Source organism: Vulpes lagopus, chromosome 17, assembly GCF_018345385.1.
Source record: "Vulpes lagopus strain Blue_001 chromosome 17, ASM1834538v1, whole genome shotgun sequence".
In the NCBI taxonomy this organism is placed as follows: Eukaryota; Metazoa; Chordata; class Mammalia; order Carnivora; family Canidae; genus Vulpes; species Vulpes lagopus.
Window position 1 is genome coordinate 20,919,865 of NC_054840.1, and position 24,537 is coordinate 20,944,401.

The following is a 24,537-nucleotide window of genomic DNA, read 5'->3' on the forward strand; positions in this document are numbered from 1 at the left end:
AGATTAAGTATTTGCTGAGCCTGATTTTAATGTGAAATGTATGACTTTGATATTCAAATATGCTTTTAAAAATTTCAATACATTTTCATTTTCTAAAAACTAGATCAAGGTAAGGTCCTAGTTTAATATAAGCATGCTATTAGCCTTGATATATGAATGCAAACAAGATAATGCATTATGAATTTACAAATATACTTTGAATGTTGACGTAAAGAATGATGACTTAGTTTAGTAGGCAACGAGTGGCCGATGAAAGTTTTCAACCTAACGAACAATACAAGCTGAGATTAGAAATCATTGTTCTAAGAAATTGCTCTTTGTAACCCAGCCATTAGGCCTCAAGAGGAAGGTTGAATTCATATTTTATGCCCACTTTCCCTTCTGTAAATCCCCTTTTTTCATCTCTTCAAAGATGATCTTTTGGGATTAATTGCCACCGTGAATTATTTCCATAAATACAAAGATGAAGCAAAAGACAGAGATTTAAATAGAGGAAATGAGAAATGGAGAGGCAAGAGAACCTCATGGAATGGATCCATCTTCTTTTGAGTTTGTGTTTAAATAGGGGCAGCTCGGAGCTTCCCAGAGTGGGAGGCAAGAGAACCTCCTGGAATGGACCCATCTTGTTTTGAGTTTGTGTTTAAATAGAGGCAGCTCAGAGCTTCCTTGAGTGGGAACTCCTCTCTCGTGGAAACCCCAATCTTCCTTTTCACCCTTATAGGGCTCCTGTTGGCCATCCTTCCAAGATGGTTGAGACTGTTGGGTCCTGCTCCAATCCAGCAGAGGGCGCTCTTGGAGTACAATTGGTTGATGGTGGTGGGAAATTCTGGGAGGACAATCTCGACCTCTTTCACCAGAGGGCTGGCTTGGTGTGATCTGAGCCTACTGTGCTGACCTGTAGGACAGATCATTGGCCCTTCTGGCCTTGCTTTATAGAATTCTGCTCACAGCCCAGTGAAATCTACTGAACACCCTGTTTTCCAGCTCTCTCTTTCCACTATAAGAAAAAAAAGTGACTAACTGATCCTCAAGCGATAAGAAATGAGTAAGAAATGTGATTCCCAGGCAATTGCACAGAAAAGTTGCTAAGAACTGAGAAATCAGGAAAAGGTGAACCAGGTTAGGTGTGTGTCAGAGAGTGTCAAATCAGCATAAGCAAGATCGCCTGTCTACCTCTCCCTACCTCACATCTACAAGGGAATTCACAAATTTTTAAAAGGTGGTGAGACTCAAAATGAACTTTGAACTAGGAATGGGGAGCAGAAATCCACAAAGATTTTGAACCCAAGAATGATGTAATCAAACCTTGGCAACTGAGCTGCCTAGCAAAAAATTTATCCATTGCAACCCAGGCACTGAGCTCCAGCTCTTACCGAAAAGAATGAGCACCAAGGAACAGCGAATATCTGGGCTCCTGCCCCGACTCTGAGACTTCTTGTCTCTGTGTCTTGGGCCAAGTCCCTTGGGCAAGTCTCTTTGCCTTAGTTTCCTCATCTATCAAGCGAGGGAGTTGAACCACACAATCTGCCAGATTCACTTCTCATTCTGTATCCTGAGTCTATATGGGTTACCAGCATCTTAGAATTATTATTTAACTTTTCTTTAAGGAATTCACATAAGGAAGGTTCAGGGTAATTCTGTTTGTTCAGTCATTATTCAGTAAACACATACATCCTTCATGAGGACAATGGCTCAAATCTGAAAGTTCCCTATTTATTTATGCCCTTCAGCCACCAGCAGTGGGGGTGTGGTGTGAGGGCATCGGTTTCTTCGTCTGGTGTGTGGGCTCTAAGGTGGGTTGTGGAATTTGAGCATCCAACCCGTGCAGACTCTGACTTTTCAGCAAATAGAAAATGAGCACTAGAAGCACTCTATCATTTAATAAATGCTGAGACACACATCTCAAGGCAATACAGTAATTGGTAGAATAAATCTGGAGTATGGTATCCTTATAGGCTAATTGTATCTCCTACCATATAAACTCCACACTTGCTAATCCCATAACTCCACTAGGACTATTTAAATTTTCTTCCTCCAGTTATCATTGGCTCCTTGCACTGCTTACAGATAATCACAATCCTGTCAAACGTTCTCACACAAAACTGCAACTCGAACATAGAAGCACTAAGTGGATCATCCGAGTGACGTTATGAAATTTGGACATTTTGCTTCAACTATAATTAGGAGGGCTTCAGTCGGTCCAGTAATCATAAGTGGGCTTATTTCTTTACTTCAAACACTAATTTACATCCAAACCCTTCTTTAGTGATTCATTTATTTATGTAGCCCCAACTTTAAAAAATATCTAAGGAAGATTACAGTAAAAAAGCATAAGTACTTTCAAACCCACCCACAAAACAGGAGTATGAATGCAATTATCCCTGAGACCTAAAGGAAATATTACAACCCCAGAATGACCAAAACCAATTTTTAATGATTTTTGTTTTGACTATATGACTTACTTCACTGAGGGATTTACTATATGGGTCTTTACATAGGAGCTATTAAATAATTTAACAGACAATGTGCCAATTGCACCCTCATAATAAAGAACCTTCTACATGACAGTCTTAGTGCGCCTAGGTAAACATCAACCTATACTGTCAAGTTGTACTTCCCAGGCATGGGTCTGAGACCCCAAATCATGTAGTCCTGGATAGTATAAGGCTTTCTGGGAACCTAATACAGGATGGGGGTAGATCTGAAGCATCTTGAAGAACAGCTGGTTAGCAGAAACCTCAGTGCAGTCTCCTCTGATATCAGCTGTCTCAGCCGGACTAGGAAGTAGATAGTAGACAAGTCTAGACAGAGGCTGCTGACCAGGCCCTAAAGTTCAGATGTCCCGTGTTGGGGACCCAAAGAAAGGTCTCTGGGCTCTGGATGCATAGGGAGTCATTCAGGTCTGAAAAGTCGAGACTGGTCAGGCTTCCTCCCTCAAGAATGAGGCTGCCAGACCTGGCTTTGTGTCTACTGAGTGGTGGCTTCATTCCCACTTCTTACACACACACACACACACACACACACACACACACACAGGCAAGCTGATTCTTTGTGGTCTCTACTGTAGGGTCATAGCATGTCAGAGCTATCCAGGGCATTTTACCCACTTATTTTGCAAAGATGGAAACTGAAGCTCAGATGGAAGGGACTGCCCACTTGCTTAGGGACAAACAGGCCCTGGGGAGAGAATGCCAAGTGTCCCAGCCTGGCATCAGAGCCTTGAAGATAACAATCCTATTTGCTTTTTCATCCTGGCTCCCTGTTCCCTTTCTTGATGGCTAGCTGGTGTGCTCCTCACACAACTCTTGACACAACTCCTCACACAACTCAGACCAGACTCGTTCCAACTCCTAAGACTGATTCCTTCTAGTTTTTGAGAGGTTGTTCTCAGTGAATGGAGGTGTTTCAGAAACTAAAGCAGAATCATAAGATGGCCTCACATACCCTTCAGGTGTGCCTCTCCAGAGAGTCAAAAAGCACACTGACAGCACATTTTTATTTTTAATATTTTTGCGTAATTACCAAGGCCTCTTCAAGCCTCAGCCCCCTCCTATATGGTAAGAATGGCAAATACGCCCATTTTATAGGGGAGACGAAGGAAGTGAGACCCAAGGCCAAGAAAGGGCATATGATTCATCCTCCAGAAAGCAGTGAGTCAGAGGAGAAGTAGAAAGAAGACCCAGGCTTCCTGATGCTGGTGCTCCATTCGCAAGACCAGGCATCTTGCCTGCTCTTATTTCCAAATCCTTGATATTTTCAAAAATACGTCAACAAACACACCAACGGGTTTACTTTTGAGAAAACTATTGTGATAAATGTTCACTATTTATTTTATAACAAAGCAGCTCTGAGCTTTTCAGGTGGTGACCTCCTCCTAAGACAACTGCATAATTATCTGAAAGTAATTCTGAGGAGTTGAACCGTCAAAGAAATTGGGCAAGACCAAAAATCCAGTTCCAGTTGGAAGTGAGGGCTTCGTCCCACAGACCAGGTGACCATCTCTGGAGTTTGAGACCTACTTCCAACATCCAGTGGTGGTCCTCCTGTTTAAGAACTCAGAGAAATGGGAAGAGTTGAGTAAGCAATTTTGTGTGAAGTTAGAGCTTTTGGAAATGGAAGGCATGTCAAAAAGACAATGGTAATAATGGTACTGGGTCCTTCTGTAGTTCTTCCCCAAGGAAGAGAAAGGACACCTGGGAGTATGCCTCCAGGCTGGAGAAAGAGATGGGGCCAAGAGCCCCCAGAATGTGGGTAAGAAACAACTCTGACATGCTCTTCATGGCAGGTCACCACATTTACTGAGTCCTACTAATGTGGCAGGTACTGGGATAGAGACCCTCAGTAAGGTGAACAAATACTGTATCATCTAAACCAGAGCACTTAAGGGTGAAAAAAGAGCTATTAATCATAATACCAAAAAAATAGGCATAAACTGGAAAGGCAAAGCAGGATGTATGTTCTCCTTAACCTTCAGAGTGGAGGTCAACAAGAAAAGGGCCCTACGCACAGGGAAATTTCTCCTCCACAAGAAGGATATAATAAGCACCCAGATGACATGACCCAAAGCTAGCTGCTTATATTAAGACATTATGGAAAAGCCCCAAGAAGAGTTGAAGGAGAAAGAGAACACCTCTCGAGACAAAAATTGGCACTTGAGAATCGGGATGCAAAAGATTTGAATGTGTGGCAACGAGAGGCCAAAGAGCCTTCAAGGTAACTTAAAAAGAAGCCTCAGCCATGGCTCTGTGGCAGGGGAGCATAGGCCTCTATGAGGCGTGGTGAGGAGCAGAGCAGATCTGATGTGGCTGCAGAGGGAGGTGTAGTGAAATCACGGAGGGATGAGGCACAAAGGGCACTGAGGCCCGGCTGGACTTGGTCCTAGTTTTGTGGATACCACCAGGGAGCATAAGTGGGGTTCTACAGATCCGCGTCCGTGGCCTCGGACATCCCTTGAGACTACGCAGACGTCCAGACACATCACATAAGCTGCTGCTGGTCTCAGCAGGCCAACTGTCCTGCCTCCGACAAGCAAGGCAGCCTCATCATTTGAGGAACTGCAGGACCTCTTCTGGTTTCAGTACCAAGCACTTTCTCTCTCCATCCAGCTGCTGGAGAAGTGGGTTTTGGACATTAGGGGGAAGTGTCTGTTTGGCAATCCTGAGGGCTAGACAGCTTGAGGGGGGTGGATTTTAGGGGCTATCCCCTGGTAAGCAGTCAAACCTTTGGAGTTCCTGATGAGACCACTCAACATCCCTCATTTCCAGGAGTGCACATAAGTCCAGAGGAAGTTTGGACCTTGGGGCGGGGAAGGATGTAAATCGAGGTAGTTAGGTAGAGTGTCTCTGACACTGAGCACAACTTTGCAGTTGGCAAGAGACTTTCCAATGTGGGACCCACATTTTCGTGAGCTAGGTCGGGAAGGTGTTATTGCTGTGAACAAGTGACATATCAGGGAATTAAGGAGCAGACAAAGGGGTGACTCATCCAAGGTCACACAGCAAGTGAAGGAGCTTGTCTCCTGGAGCCAGGCCATGTGAGCACACACCAACCCCACAGCCTGATGGCCGAAGGGAGGCAAGGGAGCCGAAGAGGAGGGGACGGAGGCAGAGCAGGCAAAGCAGGAAGGGGGGTGGGGGGGTGGGTTGGGGGAAGAAGTCAGAAAGGAGAGAATCAGAGTAGATGGCTGGCAAAACCCTTCAGTCTAGTTGTGGGGTCCGAGGTGGGCCCGGAACGTTCTCAGTCTCCTTTTTCCCCTCGATCCAAGACAGTGAGGCCGAGGAGGCCCTGCGGTAGGGAAGGGCTGCCGGGTTCCGTCTTTCCTGGGGCGCGAGCCTGGCCCCGTGGGGTCGCTGGGCCCTTCAAAGGCCACATGTCCACAGGGACGAAGCGGCAGGGGCGGCCCGAGGGCCCGGGCCAGGAGGAGGGGCCGGGCCTGCCTTTGGTGCCTAGAAATCAAAGCGGCCAAGCTTGGGCTTTTTCTTCCCCTCACACTGAGGCACTTTTATTGGCGAGATGAAGGGAGGCAGAGCGGGCCTACAGTCCTCGCTTAGCTTTTGGAGGTTAATGACCCAGTTAGCAGCTCTTGGCTGCGTTTCCGACATTTTGCAGACATCAAGCCCCGCGTCTCTGCCAAGTACATTCTGTTCCCTGGAGCTCTTCCAATGCATCTCCGATTACTATGTAATGCGACAAAGAGGGAGAGGTGGCGGGAGGGGCAGGGGAGCGGGCGGGCTGGGCGGCGAGGGGCGAGGGAGGGGTGAGGGGATGCCACGCTAAATATAGCTGCCCTCCTGGAGGTGCACGGCCAAGGTGCTGGGACGGCGCCAGAGTGATCCCCGGGGGAGGGGACCGCGGCCCGGGCGCCCAGGCGAGGACCGAAGGGATGCTGCGGCGAGCGCACCCCGGGGCGGGGCGGGGCCGCAGGGGGCGGGGCCACCAGGGGGCGGGGCCGCAGGGGGCGGGGCTAGCGCAGGCCCCGCCCCGCGGCCCAGCCCGCAGCCCGCGGCTAATTATAGACGTGAATGGAGCGCGTTGGCTTGTGAATGATCGCGGTGCTCGTGCTGCCTGGGGAGGCCGCGGAGCAGGTGCGGCGCTGCCAGATACAGGGATTCGCCGAGAGGAGAGCCCTCTGCCCCGCACACGCGCGCCGACGACGCGGCTCCCGAGCTCCTTCCTGCCTCCGCGCGGAGGTGGATTCCGCTCCTGGCTTAAGAGGCCTGGCTCGGGGATCCCAGCCAGACGGGGTGCCGCCTGCCGTGCCTTTCACCCCGTGCCTAGGAGCCTCCCCGTGGGTGGGAAGAACCCCCACGCCTTCGCAAGCCGTCGGGGAGTAGGAGGTCGCTGACAGATGGAGACCCTGAGGCTGGGAGAGAAGCGGGGATGTGCCCCCCCCCCCCCGGGGGCGCGTGCTGGGCCCGGGCCAAGCTAGCTGCTCCTTTACCAAGTTCACCAAGTCGGGACCCGAAGCAGGTTGCACTCACTTCGGTGCCCGTGAACTCCAGGCGTGCATCCTTGACCTCTGAGCATCCCCTGCCCGCCTCCACCTCCCCCCACCCCCCGCACACCCCCCCCCCAACCCCGTACCCCACTAGCACAGGGAAAACTTGCCAGTGCTAACTGATGCTCATTGCTAGGTTTAAGTTCCAGGCCTGGAAACCGGGTAAGGTTAAAAGGGATGCCCATTTTCCTGCCACTTAGGCGGGAGTCAATCTGGTGGGCCCTCCGTCAGCATAATCCCGTCATGAGGCAAAACGCAGACTCTTCTTCCTCCTCAGCATCTCCCATGCACCTAGCACTCAGTTAGCCGCGTGTTCCCGGGAACGTCACCACGTGATCCAGGCCACATGAGCACAAAGTCGTGTACCCATTTTACAGAGGGGTTGGAGGGCAGAAGCAACTTGCTCACAGTCATCTGCTTCTGAGGACACAACTTGAGATCCAAACCCAGGACTCCCACCCCGGTCCTGAGCTGTGCCCAGTTCTTGCCCTGTGCTCTCCAAGGGGGGACAGGGATCCACCTGGTCCTAAAGAGAGGTTGCTCTAAGGGGCCTGGTTACCTGGCTGCTGGCCTTCTCTCCCCATAGGGTCCCATGCCGCCTCCTCCATCCTAATCCACAGTATACAACTGAGCGTGAACAGCTGCCATCTTTGGGACCAGAAGTCTCCAAGCCCCTCATTGCTCTGGACCTCAAATAACAAGGCCAGTCCCACTCACCTGCTGGACCGATCTACATCCTCCTCATCTTTGCTAACCACTCTGGACTAACTGCATCCCTGTGTCTCCCCAGTCCCCTCATGATCTCTACCAGGACATATGGATAAAGGAGCATCAGGTACTATGCTGAAAAATGAAGGAATAGATGTTAAGGAGATTTTAATTGTTTTTAAGTTGCCTCCTTGAAGCAAGGAGTGTATCTGAGTCTCTGTAAGTCCCTATCGGAATCAACATACAGAGGGTGCAGCCCAATGCACGGGGCATAGCAGGCACACAGAAACGTTGAAGAATCATAAAACTTACACATGGCTGAGGAAATTTGCATATACCTAGGCTGGCCATTGTCACATCTATCTGACAACACAGATGAGTGGTCGTATCTTTGCTTTGCATGTACACAATGAGGCTCTACCCTGATCAGTTGTATATTGGCAAGTTGCTTAATACTTCTGGGTCTCTGTTTTCTAATCTGTAAAATGGGCATAATTACACCTCACAGGGGCAATACTGAGGGGCATTGGCGGTGTTGGGCCAGAAAAGGAGGGAAATGCTCATATGTATGTCTCTATGGTCACCACCTAGTTTAGAATCCAAATTCAGCTATGGGACTTGGGTAAGGTTTTTAATTTCCACATGCCTCAACTTCATCACATATATGGTGAGGATACTAAGCATATCTATATTACAGTATTGCGTAAATTAAATGAGTTAACAGGTGCAGAGGGCTAAAACTAGTGCCTGGCACAGAGTAAGTGCTTAGTACAGATAATTATTGTTTTCATTGGAATTAAATGAGAATTGAATGGTGTAATGTATGCAAAGTTCCCATCACAATGCCTAGCAGAGGGCCAGCACTCAGTAAATAACTCATCTCCTCATCTGTAGAAAAGGATTATGACGGTTTCTCTCACACAGGGTTGTTCTGAGGAGTATTTTAGATAGCATACATGGACACCCTTTATAAAACTATATAGGACATGTTTTATTATTGACTTTAATATTGCGGTGTTGATTCAATTGTGGTCTATTAGCTGTGCCTGGTCCTGTTTGAGATGCAGAGATAAATGATATCTATGCTGTTAAGGTGTGGCTAGGTAGGTAAGGCCTAGGCTGGATATACAAAAAAACTATAGCACACCAGGCAGTTGGTGATGGATGCACTGATTAGCTAATAAATCATGCCAGGAGGTATCAGGGAAGAGGAGACAGAGACCCCAAGGTGGGGAGAGGAGCTCTAGAATGACTGTAGCAAAGAGAAAGGAGCATGAACAGAGCCTGGGAGAATGAGCAGGTCTTGGACAAGACAAAGGTGAGATCTTCCTGGTAAAGGCGATCACCGAGAGCAAAGACTCCAGAGTAGCCCTGGGAGGGGAGTGTGGGAGAAGCACACCCATGCCAGCACTCCCAGAACATGGCCCGGGAAGTAAGCGATGAGGCCAGGCAGCCGAGACCCAGGGAGCCCCCGGGGTCCTGTGATCCTCACTGAGGACATGGAGGGCAGATGTGCTAGGGGTAGTGTCGGGATGATGATTCACAGTCAAACTGCAAAATCTCACGTAGTGGAAGTGGAGACAGAGGGGAGGCATGTTTCTCCAGAGCCAGAACTAGAGAGGCAGACACTGCGGATTTCTGCAGCTCCTTCAGCAGCACCTCTGAGATTTCATCATTGTGTAGTTTGTGTTCTGCTCTTCACATTGATATATAAGCTCCAGAAGATATGGGAATGGGAGTCTTTCCTTCCTTTCTTGTCCCTAGTGCCTGCCAGGCTGACTACGTAAAGTAGGAGCTCAATAAGGACTCACCAAACAAGGATATGCCTCCTTGATCCTAAAGCCAAAAGGACCACCAGAGTGGCCTAGAAGTGGTCAAACAGGTCCCCAAGGAGGTTTCTCCTCCCCTTAACTTCAGCAAACAGGTGGCTAAACAGGAGTACAGAACACATCTATTCTTAGAAAATAAATATATCTATTTTTAGACAATAAAATCAGAAAGGACTGGGAAGAAAGGTAAAAGAAGAAACCTGGAGTGGAAATAAAATTCCACCTGTAACTCTCCATATCTTATCTAGTTACCTTAGTTAGCCCTCTTCTATTTTCCATTCTCTCCTTCTTAAAAAAGGAAAAAGAAAAAGAAGGAAGGAAGGAAGGAAGAAGGAAGGAAGGAAGGAAGGAAGGAAGGAAGGAAGGAAGGAAGGAAAGAAGGAAGGAAGGAAGGAAAAGGAAGGAAGGGAGGAAAGGAAGAGCGAGAGAGAAGAAAAGAAGTTACCCAAGAAAGATATGAGTGTGGGCAACTAGTCTTGTCTTCTCATACCTTTCATAGTCTGGGGCCCTTCCCAGCTCAAGTTTGGGAGCAGAAAAGAAATCCAACTGGTTTCAGTTGTTAAGGATTTGGGACAAACAGCTAGCTGATAGAAGCTTTGCCTACTTTCCTATCCTCACCTTCTTTAAAATTATCAGTGCCACTGCCTTTTTTCTACTCTCTTGGGTAGACCATTCAAGACCTGTGTTTCTTGATCAGAGGCACAGAATGCTGGAGATGGAACAAACAGAAGCTAGAGGGGATTTAAATTCAATGCCTTTGTGTTTTAAATTAGAAAACCAAGGAAAAAGAGACAGAAATGAATTGTCCAAGGTCTCTTGGTTTATTTGTAACAGAGAACAGGACTCAAGACTTCTAATTTCAAGGTTTGGTGGTCGTCCCAAACTCCATGACACTCCCTTTCAATGGAGTATCATTCATATTATAACATCTAACATTCCTAGCTCCCTGAAAAGAGGGTCACTTTGAGAGAAGAAGACGCTTCTACTGTACATTAGTTGTGTAACCTGGGGCAAGAAGCCAGACCTTGTACAGTAACAATAGCCATCACTGCAAGGGCCTATATTGTGCCAAGCTCAGAAAAGTTAAGGAATTGTTCCAAGATGGTATAAGTGGTGGACACAGAGTTTGAACCCAGTCTGTCATATTCTAAATCCCATAATTTTTCACTGTGGCATACTGTTTCTCGATACCTCAGCTTCCTCATCTACAAAATATGGGATTATTTTTAAGAATAAGCTAGATTAAAAGGCTCAGTACTTGACATGCAGTAGGTATTCTATTATTATCTTGAACATTACATTCTGAATACTTGTTATACCTCAGGTTTTAAGATTTTGATTAATTTACTCAAAAATGGTAGCTATCATCAGTCATCATCACCATACTCAATATCCTCTACCTTCCCAGCCTTAACTTTCCCCTGATATGTCCTTTCAAGGGGTAGTGTTCCAAACATGGAAGATCTAAGCAGAACAGGTTAGGCAGGATAGAAACTAAATCTGCCTGAAATGCTGGAATGCTAAGCAGACAGCTCAGGTCTGGCAACAGTAGCTACATCCTCTTACAGGCAAGGGGAGCGGAAGGCAACAGGATATCCAGGTGCAGGAGCCTGAAAGATTTTCCTCCTAGGGGCCAGAGTACAGGGATTCAAAGTGGGCAATGCCTAAGGCAGAGAGACCATGGCTTCAGAAAGTCCAAATCACAGGAGTCCAACCTACCATTTCTGGCAAAAGCCAAATAAGACTTCTGCTAGGAGGGAATAAAGCTGGGTAGGAAGATCACCAGAAAAAGAACATAAAACCAGGATTAAAGCAAAATCCAGTTGAAAGGAGTAGAGATTAAAATCGACCTAGCCCTTCTGAACATGACAGATGAGTCTCTTTTTTCTCCCCTGATTATAAAATAAATAACCCTGCAATTCTTCTTGGCCATAAATTATAGAGACATTTGCTTAGAGTGAAGGCACCAAAACATCCATGGGTAGGATACCCACCAAATTCAGAAGTGTTTTCCTTTATAGAAAATAGGTGGGAAAGAAGGCAAGAGGAAGAGGAAATGGAAGATGGGAGCTTTAACTATGTGTGTTACATTTGATTTCTTTGAGTGAAAAAAGAAATATGGCAAACATATTTAAACATATTTAATAATTTAAAATAAGACAAATACGTTTAAAAATTAATTGTGTTAATATTAACATAATCATTATAGAAAATCTGGGGATTTTATGAGTAATAGGAAGATAATGAGTTTTTAAAGTTATGATGTTAGCTATTTAAAAGTTACGATGTGATATTTCTCAGGTATAACAGGTCTCACTCCAGTGAGAATTCATATAAGACCACTGTGGTTGATTTACATACTGACAGTCCATATATGTGTGTTAGAAGATTTCGGGGTTCTTCGCATAATACTCCCTGGCCAACCATCTCAGAAATGCCCAACTCTTGACTCCTAACCTGGCAGGACAGCAAGTCCCATCTTAAGATAAGAATTAGGATCGTATACTCTCATACAGAAAGAAAACCTAAAAGACTTCTGAATAGGGTGTCCCCCGGGTGGCTCAGCGGTTTAGTGCCGCCTTCAGCCCAGGGCGTGATCCAGGAGTCCCGGGATGGAGTAGGCGTAGGGCTCCCAGCATGGAGCCTGCTTCTCCCTCTGCCTGTGTCTCTGCCTCTCTCTCCCTCTCTGTATCTCTCATGAGTAAGTAAATAAAATCTTAAAAAAAAAAAAAAAAAGACTTCTGAATAATCAAAGCCCATTTACAAATTTCACAAACTAAAACTCATGGATAGAAACACATCAAGGATAAAGAATAGAACAATACCATCAACCACTGGATCTAACTGACATTTTACAATGTTCTGCCCAACAAGAGCAGAATTCACATTCTTTTCAAGGGCACATGGAACATTCCTCAAGATAGACCATATCCTCGGTCATAAACCTTATGGATGTCTCCCATGAAGGAGAGATCTTCAGACCCTCACTCAGGAAAAAAGTCTCATTTTACATAAAATTGATAGAGCGTCTGGAGTCTCTGACCATAGCATGACAGAAGAGAAAGCAGAATTGCTTCACGATGGGTAACGCTCTTCAGTAATAACTGGCTGCCAAACCATTTGGGAGGAGACAAAACAGCTATAAAATATGGACCCAAGGACCCAAAGCAAGCAATCTGGAGCCATCTAGTTCAGGTGCGAAGGGTAACAAGCCCAGAAATGCCCAGAAACAAAGCACTCTGCACTAGTATACTTAATGGTTTAGTAGAAAGAGCATGGGAGTCAGCTGATGAGGGTTTGGGCATGGCTCTGCCACTAACCCACAAGAGGCTGTGGGCCTGTCTTTTTCACTTCTTCTTTCTGGGAACTAACTTCCTCTTGGGCAAAATGGAGTCACTAGAACCTACAACTAGATCTCCCAAGATGCTTTCCACTTCTACCTCTCTGTGGCTATTTTTGTGTTCATTCTAAGTCCCCTGGGTCTTCAAGGAAAGGATGAATAATTCTTGATAATTTTTGTGTTTGAAGTCAGAGGACAGTGCGAGACCTCAGAGGGCATATTTGCTTACATGAACTAGACTGTTCCACCCCTGCTCCCCCCATCAATCCTGGATCTGCTCAGAAGTATCCCGAAGGGTTCCACAAGGACATATTTACAAACAGCTTCCAAAAAGCGGTAAAATGGCAAAACAAGCCTTGCAAGAGAAATTCTGTATACCAGACAATTTAATTCTGAACAATGGACCACATGAGGGTGTATAAATAACTAATTACGCTGGACAACATGAACAGCTTTTTTGGATGATTGCAAAATTGGGGAGGAAGGAAATGTGATGGGTATTTATATATTTGGGCTTCAGTCAAAGATTTCATATTCACTCTTAAGCAATTTGACTTACAAAATTAGCTCAGACTAGAACACGGTCAAACGACTCAAAATTGGCAGAGTCTGCTCTCAAAGGAGGATGGTTTGTGCCCAAGCATCCAGGGGACTGGAATGGAGGATTGGGTGTGTCCTCTAGGCTCTGCAGGATGTTCGGTTAGAGGAGCCTTGGTCTCCACTTCTCTCCTAGAATAGTAGAGACTGTTCAGGGGGCATTTGCAGAGTGTTTCAATTGGAAACCAAGCTCATCTTATTATCACACAAGCACATATTACTGGGCACTTGATTCCACATTTTCCCCAAGCCCCTACTGTGTGACTGGTACAATGTCAAATCTTAGAGAGGCAGAGACTGGATCCCTGTAGGAAGCATGGGATATCTTGCTCATCACTGTCTATCTGTACTGACCTCTGCCTCTGACACCCACACACTAGATGTGCCTACAGAGTAGGTGCACAGAGATACTGGTTGGATGAATGAATTGTTGAATTCAGTGAGTAACACATAGTCCTTACCCAACAGAATCCTTAGTCTAGTGGAAGACACAAAATTGCGTAGTTCTCTCTAATACAGAGCAGGTGTCAATACATGCAGTCACCAAGGTGCCAAGGGCTCTGTGAGCACAGAAGAGACAGAGCAGTCAATTCTGGCCTTAGGGGTTGGCAAAGCTGTTTCCTTCCTGCTGCAGGGCCCCTCACATCCATTTTTCCATTGCTACCTATTTATCTTTGTACCAGCACTTCCAGAGAAGCCTTCTCTAACTCCAGAGATGTGGAGTAACACTCCCTCTCTTTTGCATCATTCTGCCTTAGGGCACCATGTTCTTTCTCTTCAAAACACATAGAGAAACTCATTATTTATATTTATGTGTCTGTTTATTTGTGTAAAGTCTACTCTTGCAAGACTAAAAGCAACAGTGTGTGTGTGTGTGTTGTTCATGTGTATCTCCTATGACCAACACCTACAACAGTGCCTAATGCCCAGGGGTGCAGAGGGCATTTTTAAAGTTGTTTAGAGGATACACACATACAAAGGAAGTAGAATTTGACCAGGACCTTGAAAAGGGTTCTGACAAAGAGAAATACAGGAGAGAATTCTGGAAGCATGGAACAGCATAACCAGGTAGAAGAAAAGTACAGACAGGAGACACTGACGTGGTCACAAGGAGCAGAGCAGTATTCGTGACAAACGACAAGCTAAGGAATAGCAGTGAGAACCATCAGTGGTTTTTGAGGAAGAGAAATAACATGACTAGAGCTAGAACTTACAAAAGTGGCTCAAGAAGCTCTAGGAAGGACTGCCCGGTAGAAAGAGAAACTGGAGAGAAAGAGCTAATTAGGAGGCTGCTAAAGTGATCATGAAAAAAAATGAAGGCAGTCTGACCAGGGCAGCCCTAGTAGGAAAGAAAAGATCAAAGATGGCAGTAGGATGAGTGAATGGAGTTACATGTGTGGAGAAAGAGAAGGAGAATTCAACAATAACCCTCAAGTTCCCACCTGGGAGAGTAGGGGGGCGGGGGCAGCTGTGAGCAGAGGTTGCACACACAGCAGAGCAGGGAGTGGTGTGGGAATGAACAAAGCAAAAGAACTTCATGTGGACCTCTGGTGTCTGAGGGGTTGACAAGCCATCAATGGCAAATACCAGGCAGAAAGAAGATGGGGGCTAAGATGTGGATTAGGGGACGCCTGCCCCGAGTGTGGACTGGAGTTGGTGAGCCTCCCTTGAGAACTCCCTGGGACACACCCATTTTTCCTGCACAAAGTCTCAGCCTGAGCTTCAGACAATGACCTCAGAAGAGGGGTTCCAGCATCCTCCAGGAAGCCTCGCACCCTGTTTCTGCCCTCTTTGCTGGATCTTGGACAGCGGAGGCATACCCTGCTAGCCATTCAACTGTTGGCACATGTGTAACCATTGCTCTTGGATCCTGAAAGATAGCCTTTCGACTTCAAAGATCTTGACACTTTCTCCTTCCACTGTGCTCTTCCAACCAGTGTCTGTAGTCTGAGCTTACTCCACCTTAACTCTTTCCCATCTTCCCGCTCCAAGCAGTCACAGCTGAATTGCTCCTGGCCTCATTGCACCCTGTGTCTTTATCAAGCATATGATGGACTTGAGGAAAAAACAAAAACACACACGAGGCTAGAAAAAATTATCCCGACGGTAGAAACCTTTGTTTGACTGACAGTAAGATTACACCCCTAAGTGTTTCCAAACTGAAATAATGAGGAAAATCAGCCAAGTGCCAGACTCATGTGAAGGAATTTCTCAAGGTGAAGAGTACCACATGGGTAGTTGGTCATGACAGTTGACAGAGAGAACATGGTTTCTCACCAGTCATCCAGAGCCAAGCCTGGAGAGGGGTGAGGCCAGACTGATGCAGACGGGCTTAGCTCTCAAGGAGTTTTTCCTTGAAGGAGAAAGACAAAGGCAGGATGAGAGCTCTACCAGCTGCTTCCTTCAGGAGGCCTGCTGCGGCAGAAGCACCCCTCGCAGATCCGCCAAGACTGAAGCTTTTAAAATTACTACTGACAAGGACACAGGGTCAGAAGTTTCTAGAATTACCTTCCACTTGAGTCAAAGAAGCACAGGGGAGAAGGGGATTCCATTATCACGGGCGAGTGATTTTGAAGCCTGGCCCACACTCTGACCCCCCCAGAGATACCTTTGGAGGTAAAAGGGGAGCCTGCCTAGTGGCTGAGCATCAACACAAGGCATCTGTTCTTTCTAACACCCCAAAGTGTGTAGCTCGAGCCTTTCTGCAGGAGCAAGAATATTCATGCAAGGCGAACAGCCCTGGGTCAGGACCACAGCACCTCCCTCCACCTCTCTAAACAAAGCCTGTCATTTTGTCTCAGTTTCAAAATTATATATCTTGTCTTCAGTATAGATAGTTTTTTCCTTACCTCGAGAGGCAGCAAACTTGGGTGAGAAAAGGTTGGGGTTCAAAAGTCACCCTTCTGACCTCTTGGTTTCCTTGGGCCTCAGTTTCATCAAGCGTTCAAACGAGGGGATGATCCTTGCTTGAGCATCCTCAGGTTGTTGTGTGCATATAGGAAAAGGCCTTGTACTCTCAAGCTCTCCACACATCAGAGATTATAATCATGCACTGACTAAACCCACCAGGTAGATTTTCTTCTACCTCAGTTTCTGCTCCATTTTCCTTGAGTGTCATGAAGTGCGTCAAGAGGCTGTCACCTGCCTTCTTGGGCTGGCTGCTCTCTGCCTGTGTCGACACCGGAACTATGGAGCATGAGGCTGGTCAGCACCTCCAGTCTGTGAGAGCAATTTGCACCACGTATGTTAGAACACGTAAGACAGGGAAGGAAAGCCGACTTCTTCCCGCCACTGGTACTCCTTAACAAAGAACAGCCAAGCTCGTCTGAGAAAACTGGATCAACCAACCTTGCCTAGAAGGTTCTCAAAATTAGAGAGTTCATTCTGATGGATGGGAACCTGGGGTCAGATCATCCTGGGTTCTAGTCTCAGTGGGCCACTCCCTGGCTCCCAGCAAGGCCACCTAACTTCTCATCCATACAACGTGGCTAGTAACACCAACCTACAAAAGGAGCTTTCGATATTAAATTCAATGAAGTAATAAATGTGAAAGTGTCTGTCACATAGTAAGTCCCTCAGTATGATTTCCTTCCTTCCTCGCAGGAACAGAGAGAAGTAATAGTAATGATAATAATAATAGTAATAGCAGCTATTGTTTTACAGCATTTACGAAGATATAGAAGGATCTGTTCTTGGAGCTTTAATTACATTGGCTCATTTAGCCCTTATAACAACTGTTTTCATCTTCATGTCATAGGAGCTAAAGCTCAGTACGATTAAGTACCCACCCAATGTCCCGGAGCTCGCAGGAGCAGAATCAGGATATGACGCAGGCAGGTTGCCATTCGACACATTGCACTTACCCACCACGCTACAGTGCTTCCCTTGATTGTGGATATTATTAACCCACAAAGGTCCCTTCAACTTTGTTCTGGGATTTGATACATGGGCTTTTATCCTCTTATTAATATGGAATCACTTTCTAGAAAAGAGAGATTCTAATGAGGTTTTTTTTTTTTTGATATCACAAATGTGCTTTCCTGTCATTTGTAATGACTCAGCTTCTGACAAGCTTGTTAATTGAATGTTATTTTTTCCCTCCACCTAAACTACCCTTGCAAAGTTCACATACAGTTATTTATGGTTTAAGAGCATCATATATGTAAACTGAAGTATGTTTATTAAGGTTAGAATTAACAGCGATTGATTTGATTTCACTGATTGGGTAATTGGGGAAATGAACAGGTAATTGGGAATTTACAGAAGAAGGTCAGGAGCAGTTCCTGGGAGGGGCCAGTCAGACAGATCTATTCCAGGAGCCTTTGCTCAGCTTTGCCTGCCCCACTGTGGGGCAGGGGAAGAAAGCATAGTGTGCACACTTGCCTATGGCTGGTTCATTACTCGCACAAAAGCCACTGGTCTGGTCTGATCTACTCTGACACTTCCCGAGGCACTGCTGTCTGCAGAATGAAACCAAACCTCGGCTAGGCATCAAGGGTCCTCCACCCTGGACTGGCTCCAACCACTTCTTCCATCACACCTCAGACTCTGCTTTTCCCCAATCACTCCCTGCCCTGGGCCTTTGTGCAGGCTAGTCCCTTCCCCTTTCACTCTGCCAGTGTTCTAGCAAGTTTTCAAGGCTGTTTAAACTGTACCTTCTCCACATGTATGTCCCAGATACCCCCAATCCAGAAATAGTATTTTTTTTTTGCTTGAGTTTCCCACTGCATGAAATTATATTGCTATTTTAGAATTGAGCGCTGATCATCTTGTGCATGTGTGTCTTCTCCTTTCACCAAGGTGAGCCCCTACTTGGCAGGGTGAAGGTGACATTCATCTGAGAACACTCCCACAGTCCATCAACAATTCCTAGTGAGAGGAAGCTTTCAATAAATTTCAGCTTACTTGAATTGAGCTTCTAACATAGCACAGTGGAATCATTTCATGACTGTGCTTTGAGTTGAGAGTCCACCCGAAAAGCTAATCAAGCCAATGAACTTTTCCTACAGTGACTGTAACACAGCACAAGCCATCAATCTCTGAGAGCCAGAGGGAAAAGTCAGCTCTAAGCATCTGGAGATGTACTTAACTAAAGGCATCATTCTACCAGAAAGTGTGATTGTGATTTCTCTCACTATCTAGCATATGAATAAGCATCATTATAGTGATAAATTAGTGGCAGGAGCCATTGATTTTTAGAAAGGAGAATTAATAATGCATCATGGAATTGTAGTTATGGACTCTCAGGCATCCTTTACATAATCCGTGATCATAAAAATTCACTTGATAGCACTTTACAGTTGGTACATCAACATGACTTCACTCTCATACCGACACAGAAAAGCTGGACTCATCACCAATTTACAGAAAAGAAAACTGAGGACCAGACAGGCAAAGAGACACAAAATTATTCACTACTAGAGTTGGGTCCAGACTGAGGACCCCTGACTATATCCTGGGTTCTCTCCTCCCAGGCATTGTGCTGTCCGCTGAATGGCTGTGCCATATGTTGGAACCTTATGCAAATGGTGATGGTATTTGGAGGTGGGTCTTTGGGAGGTGATTAGGTCATGAGAGTGAAGCCCTCATGAATAGGATTAGTGCCTTTATGGAAAACAAAACAAAACAAAACAAAAACAAAAAAACACAAAAAAGATCCCTCACGTCTTCTGCCCTATGGGGACATAGTTCTCTGCGAACCAGAAAGTAAGCCCTCATCAGACAAAGGGAATGCCAATGCCTTGATCTAGGACTTCCCAGTCTCCAGAACTATGAGAAATAGATATATGTTATCCAAACCACTTAGCCAATGGTCTGTTTGATACAGCAGACTGAACCAACTAAGACACACGGCCAGGGTTCAGGAGCCTCCTCAGGATAAAGTTTTCAGATAAGCAGCTTCCTCATCAGGCCTCTGGGGTCCTTGTACAGAAGGCTTGTCTGCATCACCACCCCAGCCACAGTTGGTGAAGTACAAGCTGGTGTCTCAGCTGTAGAATTATTCACTCCAGAGTGTGTCAGTATCCAGAACACTCCAGAATGTTTCAGTGTTCTCTAGTGACATCTCAAAGACTTACCTTCAATTTCTCTTTTTTTTTTTAATCCAATTCCCTGGTCTTCAAGAAATAACTATGCCCCAATCCTAAACCACTCCTTCACCCTATCACCTTTGCCCTACACAATAAATTGCCTGATTCTTTCAAAGATCATCTTTCAAAATGAATTTGGTGACATCACTATACTCAGTGGAGGAGTTATTCCAAGGGAGCTAAGTCTTCATCTATTTTAGTAAAATATTAATTCACAATATAAGCTCCCTGGTTGCCCAGAACAGAGCTTGGCAAACAGAAGGTGTTCAATATATATTGACTGTTGAATAAAGTAAACAAAATAAGAAATAATAATATTAATAAGTGTATTACTTAGAGAATCACAATAAAAACTAGAGCAAGGATGGTTAGAAGTCATTGCCTCCGAGTGAAATGACTCACGGTGGGACGAGCATGAATCAGGAGACTGCTGCCTTCCTTATGTGCCTTCTGGAGTATTTGATTTCAGGGAGGAGTCTTCCTAACTCGACTGAAGCCTTTTCTCAATGTTCCTACCTGCAAAAACTGCACCCTCCCTGTTGAAAATGGAAAACCACCCACAGCACAAAGGCCCTGTGTCTGCACCTGTTTTAACCATGTGGCTGTATTACTTTAACAAAAATCCGAACGTTAAATATATTTTACAAATCAGTTTACATTCTTTGCGACTTGTGGTTTCTGAGTCGCGCAAACAAAGGACCAACACCTCTATCAAGAGCCCTTTCTTCCATTCTCCTTCCTGGAGCTTAAAATAATGAGGCCAAATGGAATAAATAAACACGTGGCAACAGGGGAGCACACAGCCCTTTTACACATTCAACAGTGTCTTCCAGAACTATTTGCTAAATCGTTCCCCACCAGTTCGGTCACAAACCTGTATCTAGAGTACACCAGAGCCCCCAGACTACCCCCATCTTGTGCAGAGAGTGGAGGGACAGTTCTTCCAGGTCGATCTAACAGGAATTGCCCAGGACATGCCCACGGGACTTCCAATTAGTCCGGCACTGAGGGTGAGTGTGGATGGCTACTGTACTGGAAATGACACAACTTAAGCAGAAGTTCAAAATAAATGTTCATGGCTGAAATTAGAGCAGAGAGACAAAGATCAGTGGGTGGAAGGAAGGAGATGTGTGCTCTGTGCCTGCCTGTGCTGCCCAGTGGCTGAATGAGTCACTTGACTGGACCAGATGCTGCTCCTCAATCAGAGGAGGACAAAATCCTGCCCTGCCAGCCTCACCAGGTGGTTGTGACCATCGGAGGAGATACTGGGTGTTAAAAAGTTTGGGGAGCTATAAGGTGTTGTATATTTTGAAAGATTTTTGTTGTCACACATTGGTCTGGAAAGAGAAGGAGAAATGTTTTTTGCCCTGGCTTGGGACTTTGAGTCGCAAAGCAGCTAACTCAGCACCTAGGGGAGGAATTTTGGCCTCCAGCCTCCTGTCCCCGTTGTTAAAATCCAGCACAATGCTGTAGAATAGAATGCATCATGTAGATGTTATCTTTAAAAGCAGACCCAGAGGGGCCCATGTGCTGCCCTCCAGGCCCTCCCTGCAGAACCCTTGGAGGACAGTCATGCTGACTCTCTGCAACCTATGGTTTCTCCCCAGGTTGAACCTTTCAGAGGCAAATTCAGAAAATAGGCACTGAGGGCCTACTATTTCTGGGAAATCTTACTGCATTTACCAGAATCCCAACAGCCCTGTGAGGCAGGCACTACTATCTCCCTATTTTTAAGGTGAAGGTGGAGGTTGAGAAGGTTGAAGGGAGTTATGCAAGCCTGCACACAATTCAAGGCCCAGATCTCTGTCTGAGCTCCTGACCGTCACGGTGACTGGATGTGGGGCCAGGAAACCAACTTGAACGGTGCCAGCATATGAACTCCCAGTGAGGTGGAACCAGAGGTACACACCATAATCTATCCCCACTCCTGATAAACATTCACTCTCCAAGAAGGTTCTAGAGGCTTCCAAGGAAGGGCTTCTCTGACGCAGCAATAGTAGTACGGCCAGCCTTAAGGAAGATGTTGAGAGGTTTCACCTTCTCATGTCTGTTTCTGGCTTTCCACTCTGGGGGGCCCTCACATGAGACTGTTACACTCGTGACAAATCTCCAGGGGTCTCTCTACGGGAGCAGACCCTCTCCAGCTGGCATGCCCACCTCAATCTCATCCAGGCAGGGTGAACATGGCCTGTAGAGTTTCCCAGCTGGCCATGGCCTCACCTGAGAGAATCTGAGTGCACTGTAGGCACCTGGGGATATCTACAATAGGTTTCAGAAGGGGTCTCTTGGCCTTTGACGAGACTGAGTTGAGTAAGCTGTCAACCTGGAGGTTGGGCAAGTATTCTCTTCTCTCAGGATTTGGGGAGGCCCTGCAATCTTTGTCTCAGAGTTTGTTCTTTCTACCTTGATGATAGAGATTCCAGTTCAAGATTAGAGGATACTTGGCTCAAGAGTACCCTTAAGCCAGGAATTTCACTGAATCCATGGATCTGGAGGAAGCTGAGATCCCAGATGGAAAACGTTCCCCTGCTGGTCAAGGGCATGGGTATTTCCACAGGCCTAAGAGGCAGCTCTGCCTCTGCTCTCCCCAGGAACCTCCACTTCTTACAGTTATGCTTTTGGGCAGTCCCTGGGCCCTCTAGCTCCCACTGTGGGTCACAGGGAGGTATGTGGCCCTCAGGGCACTTCACAGTTCACAGGCTTCTTCTGCTTCTCTGACCACAGCCTGAGGCTTCCTGATCTGGGTTTGGGGAGTCAAGAACCTTAGGCCCATGGGCAATCCTGGTTCTGGTGCAGACTTGCAGTAAAGCACTCAGGCCCAGGCTCATGGCTGCTATGGAGGATGACAACAGAAGTTACCAGGTGGGCTCTTCTGTCCTTAGCCTTGGAGCCTGCAGAGAGGAAGTAGGTTGGCTGCCCTGGCCCCTGGCAGTGGGCTGCTAGGGATTGGATTGTGACACCTGCATTTTGAAAGGGAAGGCAGAGGTCCTGGCTGGGCCTCTCTATGCAGGCTTCAAAGGGTTATCTGGAGGAGGCACCTGGCTGGTTCAGTCAGTAAAGCATGTGACTCTTGATCTCAGGGTCATGAGGTCGAGCCCCATGTTGGGCATGGAGATTGTTTAAAAGGAGGGAAGGAAGGAAGGAAGGAGGGAAGGAAGGAAGGAGGGAAGGTAGGAAGGAAGGAAGGAAGGAAGGAAAGAAGGAAGGAAGGGAGGGAGGGATACCTGAGGCTGGGGACTGGTAGGATCTTTCCCTCATCAGAGTAGAGGCTACAGGCAGAAAAGAGGGCAGTCACAGAATTTCAGGCCTCAGAATCCAAAGTGTCTTGGAGGGTACCGGACACTAAACTGAATCAGACATTATTCAGAGAGAATGTGTGTCTATTCTGGCACTGAGAGAGAAGAACAGGATTTGGTGGTGCCTGGAGCATGGTCAGGCTTGGTTAGAGAACAGCAGGAGACACTTCCTTCCCTGCAGTCTCTGGAAATAAGCTCACACTCTCTCCTCCTGAGCTTTCTGAGATCAGTCAGGAGAGGCCACTGATGGATGGGCAGAGTCCTGTCAAATTCCTCAGGCACAAACCCAGGAGTTCACAGTAGAAGGACTAGGTGGTAACCATATGATTTAAAGGTGTCCTGACCAGACTAGGGGAGCCTGGAAGTTTCAAGTACAGTCAACACCTTCCACTTCCACTTCCCCAGCCCCAGAGGCAAAAGAAAGTCCAGGCTTGGGGGCATAAGCAACTTGTCAGGAGAGAGAAGGCAAAGAGTGAAGCCTGCCAGGCCACATAAACTCAGGAAGGTTCTGGGAGGGTCGTGGGGGGCAAGCAGAGCATGACAGCATGGTTGGGGCTGAGCAGTGAACAGAGACTCGGGTAGTGATGGGGGTTGGGGGACCTAGAAGCAGATACACATTCCCACACCTGGGCTAGGCTCAGGGGCAGGCTGGGTCCTGTTAGGGTGGGGAACATAAGAAAGACAAGGGTATTAGTAAGAAGATAGGATCCCATTCCAAGAGTTTATAAAGGCAGGGCCTGGGGGAGAGGAGGAGTGGGATTGGACTCAGGTTCTAAGTTTAGGCAGAGGATCATAGCACCAGGGCCAAGACTGACATGGTACTTCTTTCCCAGCACCACTGGCCCAGGGCCTCTTACACTGTGACTGACTTTTTTTTTGTTTTTGTTTCGTTTTAAATAAAAACAAGATTCACACACTGCAGAACCTAGGGCCAGGCTGAGCCTCTATAAGGCCTACATGAAATCTGGTATAAGTTACTAGAAGAAAGCTAGCGAGCCAGGGGAGGCCTACAGAGCCCAATTCCATCCTAAATCCCTGTTTGACTTTTGATAAATCCCCTCACCTCCTTGGGCCTTAGTGACCCCCCACAACCCCATCCCATATGAAATGAGGCTGGAGGACCACAGCAGAGGTCTGTGAAGCCCAGTGACCCAAGGAGGGGCCCAGGGTGTCAGAGAAGAGCGAGGCTCCGAAAGGGAGACCAGAAGCCCCAACCCAGAATTGCTGAGAACACTTCCATTTTTAAGTTGAACATGTTGAGTTTCATTTGGATTTTAGGTAGCAATCCCAAGAAAGGGAATATAAAGGGAAAGGGGAGGATACAGAACAGAAAAGAAAAGAAAAAAGACAAGATGAGAGCGCTGAGCTAGATGGTCTCCTACCATCTCAGTCCTGTTGGGCTCTGACTCACCACGATGCTCTCCTGCCCACATTTTCAGGAACCACTTCTGTTCCTTTCTGTCATCCTCTCAGGGAAGAATCCATACATAAGCCCAGAAAAAGCCAGTGGTTAGATCTCATTTTCCAGCTCTGAAGAGTGGCTGGCTCGCAGAAGAGGAAACTGGGGGGTGATGTGGGCTGGAAGGGAGGAGGTCTGAGGCCCTGAGCTGTAAATCAGGCTCAGAGGTTTGGATACCCCACTGCGTGACCTTCAGATGCTCCTCTGGGCTCCAGAAACCCG